The sequence below is a fragment of the Pantherophis guttatus genome, chromosome 3 (assembly GCF_059756535.1).
Source record: "Pantherophis guttatus breed Tessera chromosome 3, ASM5975653v1, whole genome shotgun sequence".
NCBI classification, from domain to species: Eukaryota; Metazoa; Chordata; class Lepidosauria; order Squamata; family Colubridae; genus Pantherophis; species Pantherophis guttatus.
The window spans coordinates 206,870,985-206,888,215 of NC_142065.1; positions in this window are offsets into that span (position 1 = coordinate 206,870,985).

The following is a 17,231-nucleotide window of genomic DNA, read 5'->3' on the forward strand; positions in this document are numbered from 1 at the left end:
ATCTTTGGGACAACCATGACCTGGATGACTGAGAAACTCCATGGATACTTTGTGTTTTGTGTGGGGACCTCAGATTCTGCCTGACTTTACTGCATCCAGTTACTCTCAGTAAAAGTTCTCTGGATTCAACTCCATGGATTGCAGAGTCTTGCTTTCCTGGGGGCCTGACTGGGGCAGGTCTGACACTAGCAAAGGGTATAGATAGACCATCTCTTCCTCCACCTCACCCACTGAGTCAGTGACAACTCGCCATGTCCCAACTTGCCATGGCCAACTCACTGCAGAATAACTCGCTGCAAATCAAGAGTGACACTAATATCAAAGAAATGGCAGAATAGAATCATTAAAGAAAGGATGAAAAATGAGGGACAGAATGAAATGGGAATGGCAAAAACTAAATTACTTTTTATTTATTTTAAATAACTAATAGCTTTAAATAACTAATAACTAATTAGAATTGTTAAATTGTCCGGCAGTGAGTTGTCCCTTAGTGAGTTGGTGATGGCGATGAATTGTCCCAGTGGCGAGTTGGCGATGACGAGTTGGCCATGACAAATTGGCTATGGCGAGTTGGCCATGGTGAATTGGCCATGGTGAATTGGCCATGGTGAGTTGGCCATGGTGAGTTGGCTATGGTGAGTTGGCCATGGTGAGTTGGTGATGACGAGTTGGCCATGGTGAGTTGGCTATGATGAGTTGGCCATGACGAATTGGCCATGGTGAATTGGCCATGGTGAGTTGGCCATGGTGAATTGGCCATGGTGAGTTGGCGATGACGAGTTGGCTATGACGAGTTGGCCATGACGAATTGGCCATGGCGAGTTGGCCATGGTGAATTGGCCATGGTGAATTGGCCATGGTGAGTTGGCCATGGTGAGTTGGCTATGGTGAGTTGGCCATGGTGAGTTGGCCATGGAAAGTTGGCTGTGGAAAGTTGACTGTGTTAAACTGTCCCATTCCCTCACCCACCACTTCAGAGATGGTATTCAGCAGGTTCTGACCAGTTCTGGAGAACCGGTAGCAGAAACTTTGAGTAGTTCAGAGAACTGGTAAATACCACTTCTGACAGGCCCTGCCCCCATCTATTCTCTGCCTTCTGAGTTCCAGCTGATTGGGAGGAAATGGGGATTTTGCAGTAACCTTCCCCTGGAGTGGGGAGGGAATGGAGATTTTAAAGTATCCTTCCCTTGCCACACCTACCAAACCATGCCACACCCACCAAGCCATGCCCACAGAACCGGTAGTAAAGAATTTTGAATCCCACCACTGCACCACTTGCCTTCCCAGACATCTTTCCTTCGCAACTCACAGAATTTTTGTTATGTCTCAGGCCGCTACAAGGAGCCAACTATTAAAATTAGCTTGAAAACACACAACAACAACAACAACAGCTCTAAAGAGAAACAGCTTACCGAGCGGCCTGTCTACCAGCCAGGAAATTCTTCTTCCTGGGATAAAGCAATTTATGTCTTATCAGTGCAAGAGGAGAAAACAGCAACTCCCATTGGTGCAAGGAGATTATCAAAATGAAAAAAAAGAAAAAAGAAAGAAAACTGTAAATCAAAGGCCTACCCGCTAATAATATGGAAAGCCAGAGAGGGGGACTTACTGTAGTTCTGTTAGTCATCTAAGAGTCACCTGGAGGGATTTGAGTTCTTCACATTTTAAAAGGCTCTTCACGACAGAGATGCCTTTGGTAGAAGGTGACTGTCTTTTTTGTTCGGTTTTGTTTCATCCTCAACAAAGCTGACACATGGCTAGCCTCAATGTTCAGAGAGGAACAGCAAGATGGAAAAGGAGGGAGAGGAGCCACCCCAATGTTTACCAGACTTGTGTTTAACAAGCTGACACTCATCACATTTTAAACATAGTAATTGTGAATTTTGTCCTCTGGTCATTTGAGATGACCAGGCTCAATCAGAGTGCCAAGCAGAACAAATCTAGCATGTTTAAAACATCAGGGCATCGTTTTGTGAGAGCATAAAAAAAAACCACTTCTCAAAATATTAGATGGAAATTCCTCTTCTAAAATAAAATTGAACCAAAATAAATGAGATTACATAGTGAACTTTTGAGATCAAAGACCGTGATTGATTTAGCGGGCTTTGGATGTAACAGGGGGAAAAAATAAATAAATCTGACTTTGGATTTTGCAACCGATAAATGTTGGATGTTTGGTGAACCAGTCCAGGTGACGGACAAAATTTTTGCCCATATGGAAACCCATACAATTCTGCACATTGGTAGGTGTGTGACCGCAACGTAGTGATGGTTGGCGTTTTGTATTTTGTGATAGTTTAAAATATGTTGTAAATAAAGCACATCTACATGGGTGGAGAAGAAGCAACTTAGAACTAAGGAGAAATTTCCTGACAGTGAGAATAATTAACCAGTGGAACAACTTGCCTGCAGAAGTTGTGAATGCTCCAACACTGGAAGTTATTAAGAAGAGCTTGGATAACCATTTGTCTGAAGGGTTTCCTGCCCAAGCAGAGGGTTGGACTAGAAGACCTCCAAGGTCCCTTCCAACTCTGTTATTCTATTCTATTCTATTCTATTCTATTCTATTCTATTCTATTCTATTCTATGCTATGCTATGCTATGCTATGCTATGCTATGCTATGCTATGCTATGCTATGTTTCTATTCTATTCTATTCTATTCTATTCTATTCTATTCTATTCTATTCTATTCTATTCTTTATTTTTTATTTTTATTTTAATTTAATTTGTATACCACCCTTCTCCCAAAAGGGACTCAGGGCAGTGAACAGCCAAAATTAAAATATATACAATACAAAAGTTAAGATAATTAAAAGAGATTAAATCAATCGGCCTCCCAATTTAAAACCCCAAGTCTATAAAATTTAAAAATCCCATTAAAAACCATTTAGGCTAGACCGGCTTGCTGGAATAAATAATTCTTCAGGGCCTTACGGAAAGTACGGAGGTCTGGGATCAGTCGTATTCCAGGAGGTAGCTCATTCCACAGGGCGGGTGCCCCCACAGAGAAGGCTCTCCCCCTGGGGGCCATGGAGCACTTTAAAGATGAGAACCAACACCTTAAAGCGCACCCGGAAGGCCACCTGGAACCAGTGCAGCTCGTGCAGGAGAGGTGTTACATGGGAGTGCCACATCGCTCCCATAATCACCCACGCAGCCACATTCTGGACCAGTTGGAGCCTCCGGGTGCTCCTCAAGGGGAGCCCCATGTAGAGAGCATTGCAGTAGTCCAGGCGAGACGTGACGAGGGCATGGGTGACTATGCATAAGGAGTCCCGATCCAGAAAGGGGCACAACTGGCGTATCAGGCGAACCTGATAAAAAGCCCCCCTGGCCATGGCCGTCATATGCTCTTCTAAAGACAGCCGTGTGTCCAGGAGGACACCCAAGTTGCGAGCCCCCTCTGTGGGGGTCAAATACTCGCCCCCAATAGCCAGCGATGGCACCAGCTGGCTATATCGGGATGCCGGCATCCACAGCCACTCGGTCTTGGAAGGGTTGAGTCAAAGCCTGTTCCTCCCCGTCCAGACCCGCACAGCCTCCAGACACTGGGACATCACTTTGAGGGCATCATTGGGGTGGTCTGGGGTGGAGATGTACAGCTGAGTATCATCAGCATACAGATGGCATCGCACCCCAAAACCACGGATGATCTCACCCAGCGGCTTCACATAAAGGTTGAACATTCTATTCTGTTCTGTTCTGTTCTGTTCTGTTCTGTTCTGTTCTGTTCTGTTCTGTTCTGTTCTGTTCTGTTCTACATACCATTTGAAAGACAACCAAAAAGGCAAAAATAAAATAAAATGACTAAAACAGCTCAGCCAGCATCCGGATAAGCAGAGTTTAACACCAAGATAGTGTTAATAGTACACCAACAATCAAGAAGTAAACAGTACCCCGATCAAGGAATTACTTAGACAAACAACCTAACAGTAAACAACAACCTAATCAAGAAACCAGCAAGAACAGTCCCACCAACGCTGACAGGGCAAGCCACTTGAATATAAACAGAGAGCAAAGCCCATTCTCTCCTAAGCACTGATGATGTTACCTAGCAGGGTAATTAAATGTCTGCAAGGAAACTACCAAGCCCAGAGAGCACCAAGGACCCCACGGTTCAACCCTGAGCTACCAACGTTCTCTTTTGTTCATTTAAAACAATTACTAGCAGCTCTGCAGCCAGTTGTACACAGATACAAAAATAACTTTGCCCAATGATTATTTTTTCTCTTATCTCTTGCTCACAAATAATCTTCCTGTCATTCTTCTCCCTCACAAGGAGGCTTTATCTCTTATCTTCCTCTTGTCTTATTAAGCCGCTTCCCTCCCGAACAACCTCTCCGTCCCTTTCAGGCTTCAACTCCTTTCCCTTGTGCCGTTAAATAATTTTTCTGCCTAAATCTTGGATTTCTTTTCATTTCCTCAAATTATTTTGCTGCCTCTAATTGCCTCTTTTTCTTTTTTTTTTTAACCTAACCATTTCTTCAAAGTCCCTCTGGGCAGACCTGTCTACATCACAAAGCATTTTGTGATGCTTCTGTCTCTTGAGCCTGCACGTCTATTTCTTTTTGTGTCAACCACGAAGAGAACTGCAACCCTTTTGATATCTTTTCCAAATGTGGTTTTTTTTTTTTTTTGGTCCTCTTCTTCCATCCCTTGGAAGGGCCCTTTTCTGGTGCTCTTTTAAGCAGATCCGTAACACCAAAATGTTTTTTTTTTCTTTGCCAGACCAATTCTCGAATACAGCTCACCTGCCTGGAATCCACACTGTATATCGGACATGAATGCAACTGAGAGAGTCCAGAGGTATTTCACAAGAAGAGTCTTGTGACAAGAAGACGCTGAGCTTGTTGATCGAAAGGTCGGCAGTTCAGTGGTTTGAATCCCTAGTGCCGCGTAACGGGGTGAGCTCCTGTTACTTGTCCCAGCTTCTGCCAACCTAACAGTTCAAAAGCGCATAAAAAAGTCAAGTAGAAAAATAGGGACCACCTTTGGTGGGAAGGTAACAGTATTCCATGTGCCTTTAGCATTTAGTCATGCCGGCCACATGACCACAAAGATGTCTTTGAACAGTGCTGGCTCATCCACCTGGAATCCACACTGTATATTGCACATTAACACGATTGAGCGGGTCCATAGGTATTTCACAAGAAGAGTACTCCACTTCTCTACTCACAATAGCATATCTTATGCCACCAGGCTTGTAATTTTGGGCTTGGACAACCTAGAACTATGCCACTTTTGGTCTGACCTAAGCGTAGTACATAAAATTATCTGCTATCATATCCTACCTGTCAATGACTACTTCAGCTTCAACCGCAATAATACATGGGCAAACAATAGATATAAACTCAAAGTAAACCACTCCAAACTTGATTGCAGAAAATACGACTTCAGCAACAGAGTGGTCAATGCCTGGAATGCACTACCTGTCTCTGCAGTTTCATCCCCAAACCCCCAAAACTTTAACCTTAAACTGTCTACCGTAGACCTCACCCCATTCCTAAGCGGTTTGTAAGGGCAGTGCATAACGCACAAGCGTGCCTACCGTCCCTGTCCTATTGTCCCCATTTATTCGTACTCATTTCCTGTGTTCATGCCCATGTTTATACTTATACCTCTTTTTCTTCTACATGTTTGACAAACTAAATAAAATAAAATAAATAAAGTGGCGAGGTTGATTCAGCAATCAAAGTCCAACCCCCCCTTTGAAGGATCACATTTAAAAAAAAAGATGTGGGAATTTGATTGGAAATCTCCCTTGGCCTTTTGGCATTGTTGGCACACCCTCCATCTCCATGATTAAATGTCTCCTTATGACTTCTGAGGATAAGTTATCAAATCTTACACATGTGATTGACATTCTACGTGGACCATTTCAAGCTTTATAATCATCTGTCTGTCTGTCTTTCTGTCTATTGCCAGTTTGGTCTAGTATTTACAATACCAGGCTAGAAACTGGGAGACCATAAATTCTAGTTCAGCCTTAGGCAAGATAACTGACTGGATGATTTTGGCCAATCACCAAATATGGTGTAAGGGAAAGGGAAAGGTTCCCCTTGCACATATGTGCTAGTCGTTCCCGACTCTAGGGGGCGGTGCTCATCTCCGTTTCTAAGCCGAAGAGCCAGCGCTGTCCGAAGACATCTCTGTGGTCATGTGGCCGGAATGGGCAGACACTTAAATTTGTGTTTCTACCACGTAGTAGTGTTTTTTTTTTAAGAGAAACAGTTGCACAAAAACAGCATGCTTCAATCTTAGCTAAAATTATATACTGCTTTCAATTAACCCAGGTTGCCATAATCAAAACACAATACTTCAAACATGAATGAGTAGGATTTTTCTTATGTAGGTGTCAGTTTCTGAATAAAAAAAAAATAGTTTTTCAGGTGAAAGATATTTGGTCTAATAATGTTAATAATGTTAAAGCAAGAGAATATTACTTCATAGTTTAATTGTGAAAGAGTGCCAGATGCTCCTAAAGGAATACACCCTATTACTGTATTTCTCAATCTTGCTAACTTAAAAATGTGTGGACTGGGGAATTGTGCTGGCTGGGGAATTCTGGGAGTTGAAGTCTATGCATCTTAAAGTTATCTAGACTGAGAAACACTGCCCTATTACAAGAAAAGGATATCCTCTACTTTGAGTTAATGAAGGTGGGAAGAGGATCTCTGGCTTAATTGAGGGAGAAAAAAGAGAAACAAGAAAGAAAGAAAGAAAGAAAGAAAGAAAGAAAGAAAGAAAGAAAGAAAGAAAGAAAGAAAGAGGGAAGGAGGGAGGAAGAAGAAAGAAAAAGAAAGAGAGAGAGAGAGGAAGAAGAAGGAAGGAAGGGAAGGAAGGAAGGAAGAGGGGAGGAGGGAATGACGGAATGAGGGAGGGAGAAGAGAGAGAAAGAGGGAGGGAGGAAGAAGAAAGAAAAAAAGAAAGAGAAAAAGAGAGAGAGGAAGAAGAAGGAAGGAAGGAAAGGAAGGAATAGGGAAGGAGGGAAGGAGAAGAAAGAAAGAAAGAAAGAAAGAAAGAAGAAATAAAAAAGAAAGAGAGAGAGAGAGAGAAAGAAATAAAGGGAGGGAGGGAGGAAGAAGAAAGAAAGAAAAAGAAAGAGAGAGAGAGAGAGAGGAGAAGGAAGGAAGGAATAGGGAAGGAGGGAAGGAGAAGAAAGAAAGAAAGAAAAAAGAAAGAGAGAGAGAGAAATAAAGGGCGGGAGGGAGGAAGAAGAAAGAAAGAAAAAGAAAGAAAGAGAGAGAGGGGGAGAAGGAAGGGAGGGAGGGAAGGATGGAGGGAAAAGAAAGAAAGAAAGAGAAAAAGAGAGAAAGAAAGAGAAAAAGAGAGAAAGAAATAAAGGGAGGGAGGGAGGAAGAAGAAGAAAGAAAGAAAGAAAAAGAGAGAGAGGAAAAGGAAGGAAGGAAAGGAAGGAAGGGAGAAAGAGGGAGGGAGAAGAAAGAAAGAAAGAAAGAAAGAAAGAAAGAAAGAAAGAAAGAAAGAAAGAAAGAAAGAAAGCCACTGATAAACTCTTGACTGTTGAGTTGCACAGTATAAAACAGCTTTTTCAACTCGGTACACTGCAGATAAGGGGCGTTTCTGCTCCTGTAATCCCCACCTGGGGAAGTTTGCATGAAAACATCGTCTCGAATGTGTTTTGCTTCATGTTGATAAAGCATCATCCCCTATTTTCATCATGAAGCCAGTTTGGAGTCTAATATTCTAAGCCAGAAGCTGTCTTAATCTTTTTTCAGCCAAGATTCACATTTGGTTTGTTGGTTATTGTACAGGGCCATGGTCTCAAAATTAAGGCCAAATCTTCAGTTGAACTGCATTCAAACTAATTTAATCAAGTGTCCCTAATATATCTAGCAGCAGAGCCAGTTTGGTCTAGTGGTTAAGGCATCAGGCTTGAAAGCAGGAGATGGTGAGTTCTAGTCCCACCTTAGGCATGAATGCTGGCTATGTGATTTTGGGCTGATCACCAGAAAAATGTGAGTTCTAGTCCTGCCTTAGGCATGAAAATTAGCTGATTGACTTTGGGCTAGTAACTCTTTTTCTCTCAGCCCTAATTACCTCACAGGGTTGTTGTTGAAGGGAAAATAGAAGGAGGAAACTGTGTTGGATAAATCTACCACCTTGAGTTATTTGTAAAAATACCCTGTTTCCCCTAAAATAAGTGTTGTATCTTATGATTATTGTATTTTATGATATTATAGGTAGTTCTTGACTTTACGATCACAATTGTGTCCAACATTTCTGTTGCTAAATGAGACATTCGTTAAATGAATTTTGCCCCATTTTATGACCTTTCTTGCCACAGTTGTTAAATGAATTACTGCCATTGTTAAGGTAGTAACATGGTTGTTAAGTGAATCTGGCTCCCCCATTTAACCTGGTTTGTCAGAAGATCAAAAAAGATTAATGATTATCACTTGTTGCTTGTATGTACACTGAAAGCTTGTGCACCGGAGACAATTTTTTTGTGTGTGAATTCTTTCACTTGGTCAATAAAGAAATTCTATTCTGTTCTGTTCTGTTCTGTTCTGTTCTGTTCTGTTCTGTTCTGTTCCGTTCCGTTCCGTTCTGTTCTGTTCCGTTCTGTTCCATTCCTCTCCGTTCTGTTCTGTTCTGCTCCACTCTGCTCCGTTCCGCTCCATTCTATCCTCATGCTCCTTTATATCTCTAGACTGTGAAATCTTTTCTCCAACTCAACAGTGTGGAGAAACTGGGATAATTTGACAGGTTAGGATAAGGAACCAAATGAGGGAAAACAATGAACATAATGGAGCTGGTAAGTAAATTGTGCTTGTCGTTGTCTTGCTGCAATCTAACTGCTGCGTAGAAAATGTGTTAGGAGTGGCCACATTAACCACTCTATCAAGGTCAAGCATGCTGAATGAGTTGCCATGGGAAACAAATTACGAAGATGTCAGCTATAGCTTGAGGGTCTGATGCAGTGGAACTTTACCTATTAAATGCTTGAGAGATTTCAGGAACAACAGAAAGCTGAGAATGAGCATACCAGTAATAAGAAGGATGTCCAAAGCAGATGTTACTTTGACCTTAGCTGTTTATAATTTGACTGCTACGTTCCTGGCCCTCATTTTGCCGGGGACTTGCCAGAAAGGAATTAGAGAATGCAATGCATTTTTCAGGATGATGGCACCACCGATCTAGTCTTCTCAAGGTCCCCATGAAATACACCCTGCAGAAGGGCCACCAAGTGAGGACTTTGCAGTAGATGTCTAACCCAGCTGAATGGGTGGAAAGAGCCACCAAATTAAGAAGAGAAAACAAAATTAGGAGGGAGTAATTCAAGTGTGAATAGGCTGTCTATTACAAAAGGACCTGTTGTGGTCCACCAGCAGCCTGCGGAGCTGGCAGCAGAGTTGGACAGTGAGGAGGCTGGGGAGGAACATGGGCCAGTCCTGGAGTCTGAGGAAGGCTCGGACAAGGGCTCTGCATCGGAGGCAGAGATGGGGCCAGGGCCATCTGGGAGTGATGCACGGACTCTAGAGTCCCCAGAGTTGGACAGCAGAGAGGCAGAGGAACAGGAAGAGCCTGTTCCTAGTGCATGCGCAGAGCTGCCAGAAGGCAAGAGCAGCTAAAGCAAAAGGGACGACTCAGGAGTAAGGCCAGGAGATGATTAGCCCTTCCCATAAGGCTTAAAAGAGAAACAAAGGCATTTGGGCTTTTTTGCAGGAAAACAACGTTGCTAACTCTGTTTCCAGTCGGCATCTCTTGTTTGTTTCTGAACTTTGTGGGGCTTTGCCAAGTAAGGCCTTTGGCAGGGTGTCAAAAAAGATAAAGGTTGGTGATTATCCTGAAGGACTTCTTCTGAAGGACTTGTTTTGCAACTAATTGGGACTCAGCTGGGAATGAACGTAATTCTCAGCTGTTACAATAAAATAGGTTTATTTGGGACTAATTGTGTCGTGTAATGACTCAGTGAGCCTAGGTCACAACAGGACCCTGCAAAACCAAATGTTCAATTGTGGCATTGGGTGTGGACCAGTGGTGGGATTCAAATATTTTTACTACCATTTCTGTGGGCGTGGCTTGGTGGGAGTGGCATGGTTTGATGGGCATGGCAGGGGAAGGAGACTGTAAAATCTCCATTCCCTCCCCACTCCAGGGGAAGGCTACTGCAAAATTCCCCATTTCCTCCCAATCAGCTGGGACTTGGGAGGCAGAGAATAGATGGGGGCGGGGCCAATCAGAGATGGTATTTACCAGTTCTCCAAACTACTCAAAATTTCCACTACTGGTTCTCCAGAACTGGTCAGAACCTGTTGAATACCACCTTTGGCGTGGACAATTAAAAACTACCTCTGTGTCCCAATTCAATTTTCTGAGATGGAGACTTTGTTCCAGGCAGAATCTGATAAAGGCACCAGGTTAGAAACTGGGAGATAGTGAGTTCTAGTCCCACTTTATGCATGAAATCTACTGGGTGACTTTGGAAAGTCTCTCAGCTCAAACCACTTACAGGATTGTTGTTGTGAGGAAAATGGGAGGAGAAAGTATTGTTGGGTATATTGGCCACCTTGAGTTTATTTATAAAAATAATAAAGGCAGGAATAGGGTATGGTAGAGTAGGGTAGGGTAGCGTAGAGTAGGGTTAGGTAGGGTAGGGTAGGGTAGGGTAGGGTTAGGTAGGGTAGGGTAGGGTAGGGTAGGGTAGGGTAGGCTTGTCAGATGTTACATATTTTGTATCCTGCTCTATGGAGTGGAGAGTTGGTCTCTGACAGAAAGCCACTTGAAGAGACTAGAAGCATTTGAAATGTGGATTTATAGGCAGCTGTTATGTATAAACTGGGTTGACAAAATCAGAAACGAGGAGTTGATAAGTTGCCTGGGAAAGCCAAGGGAAATCATCAAAACCATAAAAAAAGCAAATGTTAGAATATTTTGGACATGTGATGCGACACCCGGAAAAATATGGCATTCTTCACTTAATCCTCCAGGGAAAGATTGAAGGCAAACGAAGTTCAGGCAGAAGAAGAACACCCTTAAATTAAATGACCGATGATGGATAATGCACAACAAGAAGAAGAGTAGGATAGAGCAGAGCAGAGCAGAATAACAGAACATCTGACCTATTTTCTTGGGCAGGCCTGTCAAACTGCATCACACACAGGCCACCACCCTCCCCGGCTCCGCAAAGGCAAAAAACATTGCAATACGTTCAGGGGTGAAATCCAGCAGGTTCTGACGAGTTCTGGAGAACCAGTAGCGGAAATTTTGAGTAGTTTGGAGAACCGGCAAATACCACCTCTGGCTGGCCCCAGAGTGGGGTGGGAATGGAGATTTTGCAATATCCTTCCCACAGGAGGGGGGAGGGAATGGGGATTTTGCAGTATCCTTCCCCTGCGAAGCCCACCAAGCCACACCACGCCCACCAAGCCACGCCCACAAAACCAGTAGTAAAAACATTTGGATTTCACCACTGGATATGTCATCAAGAGACACGATCGAGGTTGACATCCGTGCTCTTGTGGAACAATCTTTTTTAAAATCCAGGAGATTCATTCTTTGATTGGCCAGTCCTTCCCAGGAAAAAAACAACAACAATCTGCATACACACATGTGTATACACAAACATATTCCTAAAAGGACTTATGAACATATGTTTATACACACGTACTTCAAAAAAGAGCTTACAGACAGATTTATGTGCTTTAAGGAGATTTTTGACCATGAAAATATCCATGAACAGATGCTTTTCTGGGGCACGGATATAATTGTCCCACTATGCTAATAGCAAAAAAATACAAGGGAAAAATAACACGGCATGAAAATTGTTCTTGCGGTGATTGAGAGCTAAGCATGGGGTACTAAATCTCTTTGCCTTGCAGCTTATTTCAGACTTCTGATCCTCTTTCCTTCTTTCTCCAAGATCAAATGCGCCTTTTGCTAGACAAAGGCAGGAAAGATACGGAGAGAGGCTACTTTCTAAGGGTGTGTGCCTCCCACTGCCCTTGCCACACAGAGACAACTAGAGGTTTTTCAACATCAGGAAAACAAAGCCTTCTCTGCCAAACAGTGGAAAGATGCCCCAAGGTTGAGCACAGAAATCCCAGTCAAGACATAAAGAAAAATACCTAAAATACAATATCTGAAATGGGATAATGCCATTCTGAGCTCAGTTCCTCTGAAGTTAAATTGTGTTGCATGAGAGAATATTGGGCGGGGGGGGGGGGTGTCAAAGAAGAGAAAACCGATTAAGCAGAAGGGAGTGGTGTGCAATGCTGCTTCCACCATCTTGCCTTTTTTACCATCATCTCCACTGACATCACTGCTTCCCCTGCATTCTTCTTCTCCTTCTCCTTCTCCTTCTCCTTCTCCTTCTCCTTCTCCTTCTCCTTCTCCTTCTCCTTCTTCCTCTTCTTCTTCTTTCGTCCTCCTCCTCCTCTTCTCCTTCTCCTTCTTCTTCAGTCCTCCTCCTCTTCTTCCTCCTCCTCCTCTTCCTCCTCCTCCTCCTCCTCCTCTTCTTCTTCAGTCCTCCTCCTCCTCCTTCTCTCCTTCTCCTTCTCCTTCTCCTTCAGTCTTCCTTTTCCTCCTCCTCCTCCTCCTCCTCCTCCTCCTCCTCCTTCTTCTTCTTCAGTCCTCCTTCTCCTCCTCTTCTCCTTCTTTTTCTTCTTCAGTCCTCCTCCTCTTCTTCCTCCTCCTCCTTCTCTTCCCCCTCCTCCTCTTCTTCTTTTTCAGTCCTCCTCCTCCTCCTCTTCTCCTTCTCCTTCTTCTTCAGTCTTCCTCTTCCTCCTCCTCCTCCTCCTCCTCCTCCTCCTCCTCCTTCTTCAGTCCTCCTCCTCTTCTCCTTCTTCTTCAGTCCTCCTCCTCCTCCTCCTCCTCCTCCTCCTCCTCCTCCTCCTCCTCCTCCTCCTCCTCCTCCTCCTCCTCCTTCTTCCTAGCATATCTCCGCAGGTGCAGGGTCCACTTTTTGGATCATTGAACGTCACTTTGCATGGTCAGCTGTATCTCCAGGGTACAGGCCCGCAGCTTGCATATCTTTGTTTTTTTCCACCAACTTTTTATTTTTTATTTTATATATATGTGTCAATGTGTGAACAGTGTGGCACCTGTGTGTGATACATTGTAATACAAATAAAACTAGTAATTAATCATAGTTATTACATTCAACCAACTTATATATTTCTAATAATAATACACATTTATATTGTTGCAGTCTGTCATTATTCAGTTATTCCATGTTTTCTCTTGCTATTGCTTTCGTTTTATTATATAAAAGTGTATACACTAATATCCCCCATTTCTCTTATTTCTATCTCTTATTCTAGCTTTTAATCAGATCACCTTTTATTAAAAAACACATTCTTTCTATCGTACCTAACTTCTAGTCATGTCACCTACCTAAAAAAGAAGAGATAGAGAAAAAGAAAAGCAAATCAGAACAACAACAAAAAAGAGAGACCGTCTATTCATCGTCTCTTGCCCGCTTCAATACTTTAATTGCTATGCTTTTTTTGACTTGCCTCCCATATTCCTCTCTTGGATCTTTATCTCTGTCTGCATCTACTTCTTGGCTATTCAATCTAGGTATTTCCTCCACCTCTACCCTCCTCCACTGCCTAGTTTCCAAAATTTATACCCAAGCCCCTTTCTCCCTTTCAAAAGTATCTTCCTTTATCTCCAATTCTCTTTTCAACTCTCTTAATATATTTCCCCCCTGATTTAATTCATCAGTCACTGTTATTTTCATTGTTGTCTCCTGCTTGTCTTCTTTCGTTCTCTGGTTCTTCGACTCAGTCTTTTCCTCCGTTGCATATTTTTGTTGATGGTGTCATTCTATCTCTGTTTTGGATGCCTGTGAGGTTACCAGCCATTGACTTCTAGTTGGTAGGCAGTCTTGACCATTGCGGAAGGTGCTGCTCTCTGGACATGTCTATACCAGTACTCTCATCTTCTGTATAATTGGTGTCACACCAAAATTGAATGGTGTCATTTGTGATGTGGTCAAGAAGGGAGATGCCCTATAGCCAACGGAGCATTCGCATTTCCATGGCATGGAGATAGCTTTCGGTCTCTGTTGTTGCTGCCCAGCATTCAATGCCATACAGTAAAACAGGACAGTTGGTTGATCTTGGAGTGTTGATCTTGGAGTGGATACAATGAAAAGGTGTCAAGATCAAGGAGCCTTTGAGCTGAGGTCAGTTCCTGGTGATTTCATGGACATGTCTTCTGGACATGGCTTCTGGCAAGGTTTTTCCTGGTCTAGTCCATAGCCTTGGAAATTCCTGTTGTTCTTCAGTTGCTCAGCCATGTTCAACTCTTCATGACTTCATGGACCATGGCACACCAAACCCCCCTTCAGTAGTGGGTTTCACTTACCTTCGTTATCGGTTCAGAATTGTGAGTGCACGTGCTCGCACTTGCTTTGCTCACGCACGGTGCTTCTGTGTATGCGCAAAGTGTCCATGATGACGTCCGGGCGGGTAGGCAGAGCCTGGCACTGCCGCTACCAGTTCACCTGAAACAGGGCAAATTGGTAGAAACCCACCACTGCCCCCTTTGTCCCCCACTGTCTCCCTGAGTCTGTCCAAATCCATATCCACTGTTTCGATGACCCTATCTAACCATGACATCTTCTGTTGTCTCATTCTCCTTTTGCCTTCCATTTTTCCCCAACATCAGGGTCTTTTCCAATCAGTCCTCTCTTCTGATCCGGTGGTCAATGTATTTGAGCTTCAGCCTCAGTATCTCTCCTTCCAAAGAAGACTTTGGGTTGATGGGAATTCCTAGAGACCTCTTATTCAAGAAACTCAGGTCTGCAACTTCCATTTTTTATTTTCTGGAACCTAATAAAAGTCTTCCCTCCAAGCATTAGTCAGGCTGCAAACTGGGACCCAGCTCCACCGAAAAGCTACTTTGATTGAGATGAGTTATAACCTTACACCACTTCAGACAAATGGTTATCCAACATTTGATAATGTGTTGGAGCATTCACAGCTTTTAGAGGCCAGTGATTAATTGTTCTCACTGTCAGGAAATTTCTCCTTAGTTCTAAATTGCTTCTCTCCTTGATTAGTTTCCACCCATTGCTTCTTGTCCTGCCTTCAGTTGCTTTGGAGAATAGCTTGACTCCCTCTTCTTTGGGGCAGCCCCTGAGATATTGGAATACTGCTATCATGTCTCCGCTAGTTCTTCTTTTCATTAAACTAGACATATACCCAGTTCCAGCAACCATTCTTCATATATTTTAGCCTCCAATCCCCTAATCAGCTTTGTTGCTCTTCTCTGCACTCTTTCTAGAGTCTCAACATCTTTTTACATCATGGCGACCGAAACTGAATGCAGTATTCCAAGTGTGCCCTTACCAAGGCATTATAAAATGGTATTAACACTCCACGTGATCTTGATTCTATCCTTCTGTTTATGCAGCCTAGAACTGTGTTGGCTTTTTGGCAGCTGCTGCACACTGCTGGCTCATATCTGCTAATAAATGCATACTATCCTCACAATTGATTTTGACTGCTCCTGTTGCTTGCAAAGGCTGAACTCATCTGTGAATTTGAGATGTGTGTATCAGAAATCCCCATTTCCTCTCCAGCTCCAGCTCCCCTCCCATAGCTATGCAAGTTCCCTCAAGCACAAGGAAATGCATGAATTTTTATTTGACGAGATGAAAGGAAGGCTCTCAGACAATTGGGAGGTCTCTCTTTTGAAAAGTTTATTAGGAAAATCATGAAAATACAAGTGAGTTAATTAAATCCAAAGTGAAACTCCAGGGATTTTTTTTTAAAAAAAAGAAGAAGAAAAGAGGAGTCTTTCCTTCTGCAAGGATAACATTGATTATTTTATTAAAGAAATTGCTTTGATACTAGGACGTCTCTGTAGCAATGAAAAAGAAGTGTCAACACTAGGATCTGATTTTCTCTAAATGGGGCTCTGTCTTAAGGAACTCAAGAGGGAATTACTGACAAATGTTTTTACAGTGGAATAGAATAGAATAGAATAGAATAGAATAGAGTAGAGTAGAGTAGAGTAGAGTAGAGTAGAGTAGAGTAGAGTAGAGTAGAGTAGAGTAGAACAGAACAGAACAGAACAGAACAGAACAGAACAGAACATAATTTTTCATTGGTCAAGTCACACAAGGAATTTGTCTCTGGTTCAGAAACTCTCAGTCTACATCAGAGGTAGAATTCACTTACCTTCCCTACCAGTTTGCAAATGTAAGCGCACACATTATGTCCGGGTGGGTGGGCAGAGACTCCCGCAGTCGCCACTACTAGTTTGCCCAAACCAGACAGAACCAGCTGAATCCCACCTCTGGTGTACATACAAGCAACAAGAGATAAATCATGATCTTAATCATCATAAAATACATTCATCATAAATCACAAGATACAACACTTAGTGATAATCACTAAATAAGCAATCAGCATAAATCATACTAGGATACTAAACAAAGCAATTAGTATAAATTGTAAGATACAAGCAACAAAGTGACAGTCATAAGAAGATAAGAAAACAGATAATAGGAAAGATGAGAAGGATAATAGTAACACAACTCTACTAGGTAGTTTGACAGTGTTGTGGGAATTAGTTGTTTAGCAGAGTGATGGCATGGGGGAAAGAACTGCCCTTGTGTCTATGTCAGGTAGTTGTTTTGTCATGCAATGCCCTATAGCATCATCTTGAGGGTAGAAGTTGAAACAGTTTACGTTCAGGATGCTAGGGGTCTGTAGATATTTACTAAGGCTCTCTTTCTGGCTCGTGCAGTATGCAGGTCCACAATGGAAGGTAGGCTGGTAGTGGATGAAATCTATAAAAAAGTTGAGGTCTATAAAAATGGATTAGCAGCTGAAATAAAATTCAGGTCTTTTCCAACACCTAAACCTGCCCTGGGTCCTCTCTTGTTTATTTGCTTCAAGAATGTGTTTTGTTAACTCCCTTTCCCAACCTCAGGTCTCCGAAGGACACTTGGAGTAAATAACCAACTGGCCATCAAGACTATATTTAACTCCCACCTTTATTTGCTACAAATCAAAGGCTGTGAACACAATGCTCCGATTTTCTCCACAGCAACCATTTTGTGATGTGGGTTGGCTGAGAGAGAGAGAGAGAGAGTCACTGGCCCAAAGTCACTCATCCAGTTGCCGTAGAACTTAGAATAATAGAATTGGAAGGGATCTCGGAGGTCCTATACCGTTCCAGACAAATGGTTGCCCAATCTCTTTTTGAAAGCCTTCAGTGATGCCTAAGGAAAGACAAGTAGTCCTTGACT